At 31.6% G+C, this 12613-nt stretch overlaps 1 pseudogene; it reads right to left on the bottom strand.

Annotated features, from left to right (window-relative positions):
• Positions 1–1435: 1435 nt before the first annotated feature.
• Positions 1436–1502, bottom strand: LOC149570967 (small nucleolar RNA SNORD36; annotated as a pseudogene).
• Positions 1503–12613: the final 11111 nt, after the last annotated feature.

The raw sequence follows: 12613 nt of genomic DNA, 5'->3' as shown, positions 1-12613 counted from the left end.
TTTTTTTTTAAGTTTAAACAACATCAAAGTAACAATAATACGAAAGCAATATATACATACACATCAAGAACACGTAATCAATTACAAATACAGTTTCAATTCCTTAAGGGTTCCTTCATGTTGAGTCACATTTAAGAAAGTTTTATTAATAAGTTTAAGTATCAGTTACAATGTCCATAACCATAAAATGAATAAACACATACATAATCATATAAGAAAATACATAAGTACAACTAATAATATGAAAGCACATCTAATGAATAACATCCACTGTACATGTCATAGGGTATGTAAAAATAGATACAAGTACATCAATATACAATACAATATCTCGTAGGATCTCAAAACACATGATACATAGATGCATCAAATAAATAGAAGTCTTCAAGATAAGAGGAAGAATGATTATGGTACAATTGTATCAAGGAGCATCCAACATCTGTCAATCTAAAGGGGGCCCAAATGGTAAGAATACACTACCTCCCGATTGCATGGTCACCTAATCAGGCTCCCACTCCCACCGTGCAGGAGAGATAATGTATGATCCACACACAGATAATCAAATCATAAAATAATCATAGGCAAGGAATCCTGATAGCCAAAACTAGCTCAAGGGTAACAAAAACTACTCAAGAAGAAAAGATAATCAAAATCAAAAGGACACTCATTCAATATTAACACCACATACCATGTCAACATACAAATACCAAGACCAAAAATATACAACCACCTCGAAATCAATGTCAAGTGTCACAAGCACAATGACCAACAGCTAAAAGCTATCATCAATAAAAGTAAAATACCAATCACTAACTCCAACAATTTAAAAAAAACACCATTAATGAATAACTGATCATTCATTAATAAAAGTCAATTGTCAACAATAAATGACATTTAATCAATGAGTAATAACTCACGATAAATACACCATCAAAAGTAATATCCAGCAAGTACACCACTAGAGGCAACTATTAAAAATAACCATGAGAGAGACTCGAGCTACATACTATGGAGTGTCATTACATGAGCCAACTCTAGAGTTACTCTAGCAATCTCTTAGGACCCCGACCCCCTAGTGACTCTATGCAGAACCAAAATACCCTCTTGTGATGATGTGGAAACTAGTCATACCTCTCAAGGTATCATCTCCATCTTATCCTTAGTCTATAATGTATCTCAAGGAAAAGGGCTAGGCAAGATATTTTAATTACTATGTTATCACTCGTTACACAACTTACAATGAGTTACCCTAGCAGCCACTTTAGGCCCCAAAATCCATTGCAAGCCACTCCCATAGACATGCACTTAAACTACCTTCTCAAAATTCAGAAACCACAATAGTGTCCCATACCATAAAAAGTAATATTGATCGAATTTGGTTCCTTAATAGGCAACCCAAAAAATAAAACTAGTTCTCAAAACCCAAGTTCTCATAAATGCTCAATAACAAAAAGCTCATAAAACATAAATCTCAGTTCAAATCATAAATATCATCATGACATCTAGTTAAATAATCATAAAAGAAAACTCAATAATGCCTCTAGTGCACATCCTAACTTGGCCAACTAAACAACCCACAAAGAAAACTATCAAGAAAATAAACATCACAAGACTATAAATAGAATATTAGAAAACACATAGTTTTTAGCCACATAATTTAATTCCACCAATTTCTCTTGTTTAGTTTGGGTCATATATATATATATATATATATATATATATATATATATATATATATATATATATATATATATATATATATATATATATATTGTTATGCTAATATACTTATTTAAAACAATAAGTATTTAAATATCCAATCTTTTTGTGTATATAAAATATCATGCAATATTATCATGTTATTAATTTAAATAATCTTAAATCATAAATGATTTAATTAATAACAAAAATATATATATTATTATATTTAAATATTGATATTAATTTAAATTTCTAAAATATTAATATGACTTCTATTTAAGTCTAATATTAATATTTACTTTTCCTTTAATTCATAATGCAACTAGAGATAAAATTATAAATTTAATTTAGTTATTTATAATTTCTCTCATAAAGTCAACTAGTTATTAACTAAATGATTACAAAGTAAATTCTACCACAACTTCTCTTAAAATATAATAAAATTATAAATATTTATTTATTAACTTCCCTCTTGCATTAATAATTATAAAATCATTTATATGCAACTAAGAGTTTAATTAAACTTAAAGAATCAATAATGATAACATCCACTTAAACTAAATAAATAATATTTATTTAATTTTTTAAATAAATAAATCTGAAAATTAAATTATATAAAATAAAAATACACATGCAATTAGTATTTTTGCATGTCTTTGATCTCTTAAATCATGCAACCATACTTTACTTGATTTTCTATTTTTAGCATATTTATTTTCATATGCAACCCTACTATACTTAGCTTTCTATTTTTAGCATAATTGTTTTCACATGCATGTAGGCATACTATACTTAGCTTTCTATTTTTAACATATTTATTTTCACATGCATGTAACCGTATTATACTTAGTTTTCTATTTTAAGCATATTTATTTTCACATGCATGTAACCTTACTATACTTAGTTTCTATTTTTAACATGTTTATTTTCGCATGCATGCATAAATTCAGTTACAACATGTTTTCCTCTCAATTAATCTTTTTTCCTTTTTTCAATAAATTTTGCAATTAAATTATTTTAGATATAAGAATAATATTCATCTATATTTAAAAAATTCATGATAATCTCATAGTTCTAATGACAAATTTAAAGTTGAAACCCTAACTGTTCAATTTATTGTTTTCTTCCAATTTTTAATAATCAAATTTTCGTTATACTAGAAAGGGGTTTATAAGAATACAGTCACAATAATTTTTTACAGTTTTTCTATAATTTTCCTCAATCAAGTTTTCTTGATTAATAAGTTTCCCTTTTTCAAAATCTACAACATAAATCCTTATTCAACAATCACTACAGTAAATTAATAAGCAATGTGCAAACACTCAAGAAGACATGAAGTAGGCAGATTATTCAATAAAATTCCACAATGGATTTTCAAACCCTACCTCAAAACCACATCTAAAATCTGAGGCAATCTGTGAATGCATGCAAATCCAAACCCTCTGAAACTTTCAACAATTCTTTTGATCCAATTCTAAATTTTCACTATCCAAAACTTGTGTAATTGCAAAATGAGCTCTAAATCTTTGATAAAGAGTTCTCCCCTAAATTGGGGCTCTGATTGTGCAATCACGAGAGGAAACTCATTGATCAATTATTGTTTATTACTTTATTGCCTTTTACCTTTCATGCACAACCCTTTTAAATATTTAATTATAAAATATCTTAATTTAAATAATTAGCTTTCTCTCTTTAATTTAATTTATTATATTTTAATTTTATGCATACACTTTATGCAATTTAACTAAAATAAACTTTATTAAATAATTGTTTACTCTCTTTTATTAATTTTCAAAGTATTTTTAATATATTATTTATTAACTTAAGTAATAATAATATTTAACATTTATTTAAAAATAAACTCCTAAATATATTATTATTAAATAAATAAATATTATCTCGCCCAAAATTAGACTATAACTTTATCTTTAAATGAATTCTTTTATATTTTATTTTGCTCCAGTTTATTAATTAGTGCAAGCACTAATTAAAGCATAGTTTATTATTTAAATTAATAATAATAATCAAAGCTCATTGTTTAAATGCAACTCTAATTTAATTATTATTAAATAAATAATTATAATAAAGCAATATTAAGTCTTTAATATTTAAATTCTCTTTTTGTCCAACTTCTTAAATTAAACTTTTTAATTAAATCTTTTAAACTAAAGTACATATTCAATTAATTTATAATTAATTAAATATCATCATATTCTAATTTCTCTTTCACCAATTTTCTAAATTTAGACTTTTAAATTAAAAAACATATTTAATTATTTTTTTTAATTAATTAAATATTCTCATGCTTTAATATTTTATTTTTAATCTAATAATATTTAGTAATTCTTAATATTATATGTTTAACTGAAATATTATAATTAAATCATTTACCAAATAAATCACATAGCAAATCTACATAAAAGCAACATTACCAAAACTCAAAATCAAACAACATAGACAAAGATAAACTCATAGGTTTTAAAAAGGGTGGAAAGTTAGTTATTAGGCTATGGTTGGGATTGGACCTGAACATTATCTCATCATTCTTACCATTGAGTTATTGCGATAGGGCACGCCCATCCTGACAATTTAGAAAAATCGATGCCCAATACCTACATTCTGCATAAAAGACGAGCATGTACATGTATATAAATATATCTAAACTAAACAAGCAATGGCAAGGAGTGGTACATCGTGTATATCCCGACTAGCAGGTGACTACGACTTCCTCCCTTAACCACATCAAACACGACAAATAGAAAGATAAAATAGACACACACGCACCATACACATGCAAGTATGGGGTAAGTACCATAATAATTATAAGTCAAACATCAAATGCTTGGATAAAATAATGCATTATTACAAATATGAAGTAATCATCATTAAAGCATCATTCGATATTGCTATGAAAGGAATCACATTTATTAATTATGAATCATTAAAGCATCATTAATGCACCAGTAACTATAATCATTAAACAACACATGAAATATAGTCAACTAAGTAATCATTATTGATATATCTCTAGTCCAAGTTGTGAAATAATATCCTTGAAACTAACACATTCATGAAATAGGCATAAAAGAGTTTGGTAAATATAATGGAAAAACAAACTATAGGTGGGCACTACACTGATACTACCGTTCATAATTGGAAATATTTGTAATCACATTAAAAGTTAGTTTTCAAAATAATTGCATTCAAGTTAAAAGTTTCTAAATTAAAAATTTCTAAGTCTTGTTGAATAAATAAATATTTTATTGATTTTATTATTATTTAATTAAGTTAGTTCATCTATCATCTCCCTTTTTGAATGGATAGGCTAATTTTGTTTGTGCAATAATTATTTAAATTTGAATTGCCTCCATATTACATTTCAACAAATCTATCATAAAACAACATATTCTCTAAGTCCTTAACATCATTTAAATCACATATATTATATAACATTAGTAAGATTTGCAAATGTCTTATAAGACTTTCAACACTTTCAGATGGACGATATTGGAAGGTATAAATTGAAGCTCATTGTTATAATTCTTTCTTACTATGCCAAAATGGAAGGTTTCTAATAGGTCATACACATGCAGCAAAGTTTACTAAAATTGAAAAGCTAATGCACTTTCCATTTTTAGTCTACTTTTATAAAGTAGATAACGATGAAAAACAAAATCTGTCCATTGGTTTTGTTAAAAAAAAGTTTTAAAATATTCATTTAATCTAAAGTGAAACCCTTCCACTAGCTCTAATAAAAATAGTCTAAAAAAATAAACGAATCATATCTTCAAACAATTTTCATTTTTCTAAATACATATTTAAAAGAAAAATGATTTTTGATTTCTTATTTTAAAACTTATTAGTAAATACAACTGAATGAATGACAACAAATTCTATAAACAAATATAAAAAGAGTCATCGTGATGAGGGATATCTAAAACAAAGTTTGGAACATTGAAAATCCTACATCAATGTTAAAATATAGTCTTTCCAAATGCTTAAAAGGAAAATATAATTTGTGACTCAAGTAGTTCCTGTTGAAGAAGAAAGCATCATAGTTCTAGAAATAAAACATAGTAGCGTATTGAAGAAGAATGCAAATGAATGGTGAAGAGAAAATCATCAACATCTCCATTGCAGAATATAAAAAATGGATCGAGTCTCCTATTGCTTTGCCTACAAATATAAGTTCCAAAATGAAGTGTATAAAATGCAAATGTTGTTTAAACATTATGCATTCAAGATTGTGTGATTCTTTTTCAACCCCAAGTTGAAGTGTTCATTGTCTTGTTCATTTTCCCTTATCATTCAAGAATAAATTGTATGATGGTGTGCATTGTTCTTTTTATAGCTACCAAACAAAATGTGAATTCAATTTTTACTCAAACTAATCTAAATAATAATAGAAAACAACACCATGCACAGTGAATAGGCCAAATCAGTATGAGAATGGCTTCCCGCTCCTACAAAAATTTGAACTCCCCTACGCGCGTGGTTCCTTCCCTTCCCGCTTCAGCTAGCTTTGCTACTGATGACTTCCCTCCACTAGGTTCTATGGTTGGCATTGTTGGTGGGAAGGGCTCTCTGTTTGGTGTCCGTGCTACTACTTTGGCCTCACCCAGTGCCTCTGCGAGTTTTACGGCCTCTAATCCTTGAGGCTCTTTCACAAATGTGGTTGCTTTCGAGGCCAGATTTCATGATGCTGTAAGGTCGGGTGTCCCAAGCAGCATTGGTGGTCCGAAAGAAAATTCGAGGTCCTGGGTTGTTGAGCCTGTTGTTGTTGGCAAATCGTTGATATTGGAGTTAGAACCGAAGATTGTTGAGGATATCTCAGACTAGTTAGATAGTTTCTCCTCTACTACCGCTATTTTTTGCTTTAAGGGTTTCTAGCCCTCCCTTTTGGACCTGCATGCATGGATTGGTTGTGTATGGGAATGCTTCATCTCAGTTACAGCTTAGATATACCCAATTGCTAGGGGCTTTTTCATTGTGAAGTTTGATTCAACCGAAGATAGAAATGCTATTCTTTGTCGGGGTTTCTCTTGGGAAGAGAAATATCCCTTGATGGCTAAATCCTAGTTCAAGGACTTTGACCCATCGACAGAATCCTTTAACAAGGTCCCTTTGTGGGTCAAGTTGTTGAACCTTCCCCTTCACCTTTGGGTGGATTCTATCCTGGAGGCGGTAGGAGAGGCCATTGGAAATTTCTTGCTTGTGTATTATGCTTCTTCCAATGTGTATCGCACCACTTATGCTCGGATCCTAGTTGAGGTCGATATCTCCAAGGGTCTCCCATTTGTTTGGCCTCTCCGATTAGATCCTGGATCTAGTGTCTTGATTACGAAGGTATCCCTTTCTGATGCAAGAAGTGCCACAAGACTAGTCACCTTGCTACTCGTTACTCCTCTAAAAAACTTAGACAGAAGAAGTCTCCTTCATGGTGGAAGAATGTGTCAGATGATCATTACATTGTCCTCAAAGCCCCCTCTATTGGGGATGGTGACCCTTCTTAGGACTCTCTGGTGACTGCCACGACTGTTGTCCCAGATGACTCTTGTGGCCCCCTTGCTGGAAACCTCCTTTGTTCTACCCTTGCCTGTGGATGTCTCGTCTACAGATGTTTCTTTGTTGGAGGACTTTCTTGTTCCTCCTAGTCATGTTGGGGGCTAGGACCCTGTACCCTCTCCTAGCCCCACCCCTATTCTGGACTTTCCTCCTGTTTAAGTGGGGGGCCAACTAGCTTTGGGTTCTTCTAAGAAGATTTTTTTTTTTTTGGATTCCCCTAGGCTCCATTGTTTTGTCTCTTATAGGGATTGGACTACTGAGGCAGCTAAGGTGGAGGATGGTTGGACTGTAGTAAGAAGAAAGAAAACTAGGCCATCTACTCCTCCTTTAGAAATGAATCTCCAATCATGCAATGGAGGCTCTAAATCAAAGGGAAAATCGTGATGTATCTGGCCCTACCTCCTTGCTAGATCTTTTCTTTTGGTTGGTGACTAGCTTTTTGTCACCGTGGTTACCCTTAGTTTGGGGGGTGACCAGCTCAACATTTGTTTGTTCTTCCTTTTGTTTTTGCACTCATTGAAAATCTTTAGACTTGTACAAGGTTTCAGGCACCCTTCAAAACATGTTTTACTTAATCAAAAACACCATGCACAGTGAATAAACAAGTTAGAAATTCCAATAGTGTGTTCCCATAGGTCAAAAACAGTTCCTGTGGTCCCAAGTTCACATTCAAGAAGCATTAGAAATCATGCCAAAAACTAGTGAAATAAAATAGCGAAAAAAAAGAGACACGCGCAAGTGATTTTATCACAAAGTGCTCCCATAAAGGCACATTCCCGCAAACAAAGTAGAGTGATCCCGCAGGGTCAACTTGCATTTCGACGAGGCTAGGAATGCAAAGGTTTGTGAGATGTTAGAAAGATGAGAAGAAGCACATTTTTCTTAAATTAAATATTGGGTCTTCATTCCTGCAAATGCCAGATCGGTTTCCTATTAGTTCATATCAGTGTTCTTGTGGTTGTGGTATTGCGGATCTAAGAAAATTCTCTATTGTTGTGTGTTTTTTTATTGTTGTACTAGTGTTGTTTGGGTCGCTTCCTACGTGTTCAACCTGCAAAACATGAAAATGCACTTGCATTGACACTCAACACAAAATGTTAGATTTTTTAGTTCTATTACCAAAACAAAAAAGAACAAATGAAGATGAAGGAATGACACGTGAAGTGGGTCCCACCAGGCATGCCAAAATGTATGTGATAGAAACTAGTGTGCTAAGGATATTTTAAACTAAGATTAAATGTCCACAAAGGGTAAAAGCAAATATTTTTACATCACCCTTTAGGACCTCTAATCCTATTTTTGTCAAATCTCATTTCTCTATCAAAATTCAACTTTTTTCAAAAAGTGAAAATATTTTTTTATAGATCTCAAAGTCAATATCATCATTGTATAAATTTCATAGTGTTTTGATTAGTTATAATATGTTGTAATTTCAAAATGTAATAAGTAGGTCTTTTCACATTTAAGAAGATGCTACTTCAAAAAAGGAAAAACCTAAAGTAGATCATATCAAAATTCAAAATTTATATTAACCCCTAGAGGAGAGGGTCCTCTTCAAGAATACGCATTTTTTTTCAAAAAGGTGTAGATTTGATAGGGAAGTTTTGACAGGAGGGAAAAACTATTAGTTTCTGATAAGGTCAACCTTGAGTACTTATAACAAAGAAAATATACATCAAAAATCAATATTTCTTTTTTTTCCCTAGCTATATATGTCATCTATAACATAGTTTCAAATCAAAGCAAAAAAAAGTTGATTTGTATATACTTGTTTGACAGGAACTACACCTTTTTTTTTTAAGTTTAAAAAAGGACTTCAATTTTTTTGTAAATGAATAAATTCTTACTCAAAAAAATTTTTAAAAAATTATAGGCATAAAATTCATCTAATTTCACACTTTTCATTAGTTTACATCTTCAAATTCTAAGCACAAATACAATTTTTATGTCATTAAAGTTGAATAGTTTACGTTATGGGATCATTTTTCTTTATAAAAGTTGACACGAATTTCTTCTTTTACCGAAAATAAATTAAAAGAAAATAAATAAATTGAATAAAGAGAAAACCAAATAACACAGAATACAAACTTTGTATCTTTGTAGCTTCCTCAATGTGTAGATATGGTCGTGATCATGGATGTGTGCTCAATGGTTTTCTCAGTGCTTCAACAATGAATGATTGTGGATGGATGCGTGAGAATTGTGAGTATAGTAATAGAACTTTGATAGTAACTAGCTCTCAAAATGGTGGATCTTAGAGGTGGGAGAGGGAGATGTGGCAAAAGAGTGGACTTGATCTCTGAGTCAGGACAAGTAAATTGTGCTTTGATTTGTGCAAGTGATTTGGAGAGGGATTTTAAACATGGATGAGGGGAGATGTGTCTCAATTAACTAGATGATGTGGCTAGTGGGTGGATTTGTTAGAAAAAAAAGGTTGGTGGAGGAGTTTAATTAAATAAATAAGTTATTTAATTAAAAAGAGAATTATTGGTGCATGGGTTGAGTTTGGCTAACTGTTGAGTTGAAGGGTTTGTTTGTGGTTAGAGGGATTTAATTAATTAAATTGATTAAACAAAGAGGGAAATTTAGGATTAAATTAAATAGAGGAAGGGGGATTCGATTAATAAATTAGACTATAATTAAAAAATAATGGGATAATATTAAAATAATTTGATATTTAATATTTAATTAAAAGATGCCTTAGAAGATGACTAAATATGATTACATATTTATGTTATCAGATTTAGGTATCTACAACTAGAACGTAGGAAAAAGACATGGATGAGGCCAAATAAGGAATGGCTAAATAAGTGAGATATTGACATGCAAAAATGTCCAAATACCAATGCCAAGATTTTAAAAAAATTGTGTTGGAAAAATTTTAAGTTATCATGTGGACAAACCAAATGGGGAGGAAGAAAAACCACTATGTAAAAGAGTTCGACCCCACGTGGTGTCATGAGGATAAAGATTGCCCATGGGTGCTTATCAAAGGTAAAGCTAGGTTGTTAGTGGTGCAATTGAGAACCGGATCCCATCATCTGTGGTGTGACACGAGTAGATGGGTGATGCCCAAGGAGGTTTGGGAAAAATGAAAGGAAATAGAAAGGTGCCCTATTTTTTAAAGAATTTTCGATTAGGTTATTTGTGTACAGTATGAGGATAATTTGAAGGAGAGTTATTTACATAAACTTTTTGGTGTAACAAGACTAAAAAAAAAGACGATTTTTTCATGCAGATTCATAAGAAAAGGGTTGATAGAAAAGAACATGAAAATGATATAGATCTTTGTTAGGTTTCTCAGTCTTGTAGATGTTATTAAAATATCTTCATATCTTGTTTAAGGATTCAAGGAAACCATATTGAAGAGGAAATCAACAATGCAAGTGATTATGGAAAATTTGTAAAGTTAATAACCGAGAATATCGATGTGAAGGCAAAGAAATTAGCACTCAATTTGCTTGCATTGACCCATGAAATTTAGATAAAGAATAACTTCCACCAAAGTCAAGGCAATAGAAAAATTTCAAACAAAGAAATGTGCTCACTAAAAGTAGAAAATGTATTTGATGTTTGACTTAAAGTTTAGGATAAAAAGTACAACAATTGAAGCCAGCAGAAACTTAATATACTAGATGTCAAAATAACAAGTATACATGCAAACCAACTTAGACAAAAATGATGTTATGTACCATTTTGCAACTCTTAATAAAGCATTTTTTCCTAAGAGATGGAATTTGAAATATGTGTTCATAATGGCATCGATATAAAAAAAGAAGAAAATATTCTAATTAATTAACAAAAGATATCATCTATTGCATAAGAGACCACTCGCTTAACCCCGAGATCTTCACTCTCATGCCCACTTGAGGAAAAAATAAATGCACCTCCAACATTCTAAGAGAGATCTCATTGTACTCTGAGGTGTATGACAGCATTGTGTTTTCGTTTCCCAATTTTCTTTTTTAACTCGTGATATTTGGCACCCTTAGCCAAAATTGTCCGACTGAGCATGTTGAGCAGTGAGTACTATTTTTTCCGAAGAGTTTTTGGCAGCTTAGGGATTTTTTTGTTATGTCGCTGTTAGTTCGCATTTTGAATCTTAATTTTAAACTTGAAAATCTCATCCTCCTGATGATCTTTTCCTTGGTTCTCTTGGATTCTCTTCTGGTCTCTGTTGAGAATATTGTGTTGAGAATATTGTGTAAAGTAGGTTTCAGATGAAGTTTCATGACAATAAACCAAAATATTCAAGCCCAAGATTGAAGACTTTTACCATTTGAATCGGTTCAACAGTTCAGCAGGTTCAAGAAGTTCAATGGTTCCATGATACAATTTCCTTTTGTAAGTTCCTTGGTTCGAGCCTAATATTCAAATGCAGTTCAAGGATATCTGAACGGAATATAATATGGAGTCTATTGAACAAATGATTACTATAGTTTGAACTAGCTCATATTGTGGTTCAATAAAGTATAAAGAAGTGTCACAGCAGTTTTAAAGTCTTCAGAATGGCATAAGACTAGACTATGCAGAACGCAAGGTACGAGTTACCTTTTCTCACCAAATTCAGACTTTGATTAAAGGTTGCAAGACGAATGCTTTGCCTCCATTTTACGAAGTTAATGTGAGCTTTTTCTTGAAATGACGTTTTTAATTGAAATATTCATAGGAGAAACCAAGCATAGAATGTCTTATCTAGGCTTGATGGAGAGAAATAGCTTTTGTGAGCCCATCACACCCCAAGTTGTAATGAAGGAAAGGTTTTTAGTTAATCAAATGCCAAGTTGCCCTCGGTTATGTGATGTACCTATCCTATCTACAAAGGCACCGGACTGCTCGAACTCAACTTGGAGACACAGAGCAAAGCTTCAATCATAAAAAAGAATGATGTTGCTGAATCAGGTGCTTGAAGACACAGAAATGCACATCAACTGTTTAACCGAGTACCAATACAGTAGAAGGGTCTGAACCGAATGTTTCCAGTTCATCCCGAGTTACAAATACACCGCAAGATATGATAGGATTCAAAGAAAGGTTGTCTGTCATCAACGGTGTCCATATCTGGCCCATGTTTCGGTGAAGATGGAGTTGTGCCACAATGACGTTGTGAAGGCTCAGGTACTTTCGAGTATGAAATGATAACACAAAGGGCACCGCATGTAGACAATTTGACAGTATGCCTTTAAGAACAGAACCAAATGCAGTATCAGCGAGTCCTCAAATTTCCAAGTCCAAGGGAAAACTCTCGGTTTGTGCAACCATGATTCGTAATGTTTATACCATTTGATTCTCTCTTCCTCGTATGCAGCTTATCGGCCCTGTGGTATTGTAAGACAGTTGGCTTTTT

Source organism: Cupressus sempervirens, chromosome 2 (genome assembly GCF_028749045.1).
Source record: "Cupressus sempervirens isolate cs-2001-9-10 chromosome 2, ASM2874904v1, whole genome shotgun sequence".
Lineage (NCBI taxonomy): Eukaryota > Viridiplantae > Streptophyta > Pinopsida > Cupressales > Cupressaceae > Cupressus > Cupressus sempervirens.
This window is presented reverse-complemented; position numbering and strand designations above follow the sequence as displayed.